A 1365-nucleotide genomic window follows, 5' to 3' on the forward strand; every position below is an offset into this window, starting at 1 on the left:
AATATCACATGTTCTCACTTATTGGTGGGAGCTAAAAATAAATAAATAAATACACAAATAACCTGGGGGCGGGGGGAAGAAGACACAAGAACCACAATTCCTTCAAGAAGATACAACGAGTGAACAGAAAGAACATTGCTGGGAGGGAGCGGGGAGAGGGTGGAAGGAGGGAGGTTTCGGTAATGGGCCACAATAATCAACCACATTGTATATTGACAAAATTAAATTAAATTAAATTTTTTTTAAAAGTCTGAATTCGTTAGTATGGCATTCAAATCATTCCACAAACAGTTTCCTGTTTTTCTTTTTCACTTTACTTCTTTTGTTAAGATTTTATTGAGATATAATAATATATATACCATAAATCCACTTGTTTAAAGCATATGATTGACATATTATTGCCATATTTGCAAAGTTGTGAAACTATAACCATATTCCATTCCATAGTCCAAGTCATTTCCATTACCCTAAAAAAAACCTGTGCCCATTAACGATCATTCCCCTTTCTTACCTCCAGCCTTAGGCAACCACTAACCTGCTTTCCTTCTCTCTGACTTTTCTAGATATTTCATATAAATGGAATCATACAATATGTGATATCTTGCCTGGCTTCTATCACTTATCATAATCCTTTTGAGGTTCCTCTACACTGTAGAATATATCAGTAGTTCATTCCTTTTTTATTGCTGAAGAGTATCCCATAGTATGAATATATACCATATTTATTTATCCATTGCCTACTTGATGGATATTTAGGTTGTTTCCATTTTTGGCTATTAAGAATAACGCTGTTATGACATTTGCAATCAGACCTTTATGACAACTTATGTTTTCATTTCTCTATGGTATACAACAGTACTTCAAAAAGTTTGTGGAAAAATAGAATTAAAAGATAATACAAATCTTTCCATGAACATTTTAAAGTATGCTCGTATTCCTAGGAGTGGAATTATGGGTCATATGGTAAATTTCTTCACTTTTTTAAGAAACTGCCTATTTCCAAAGCAGCCACACCATTTTCATTCCCAACATATGAGGTTTCTGATTTGTCTACATCTTCACCAAAACTTGTTATTGTCTTTTTGATTACAGCCGCTCTAGTGGATGTGATCCCACCGTATCTGTTAAGTACTCCCTGACACATCCCTCTGTTTCAACGAAATTAATTTATTCATAACTCTCTGACTAGTTCATGAACACTGTTATCTGCTTGACTCATCTCATGGTGTTCCCTTTGTCTGGAATGTTACCCCCTCTCTTCTCTTCACTTAAGTAACCTCCTTCAAAAAGCCTATCTTGGGGCCGGCCTGGTGGCGCACTGCTACAGTGCGCCGCTTGGGAGCATGGCGGCACTCCCGCCGAGGG

Source organism: Galeopterus variegatus, unplaced genomic scaffold (assembly GCF_000696425.1).
Source record: "Galeopterus variegatus unplaced genomic scaffold, G_variegatus-3.0.2 Scaffold2150, whole genome shotgun sequence".
Taxonomy (NCBI): domain Eukaryota; kingdom Metazoa; phylum Chordata; class Mammalia; order Dermoptera; family Cynocephalidae; genus Galeopterus; species Galeopterus variegatus.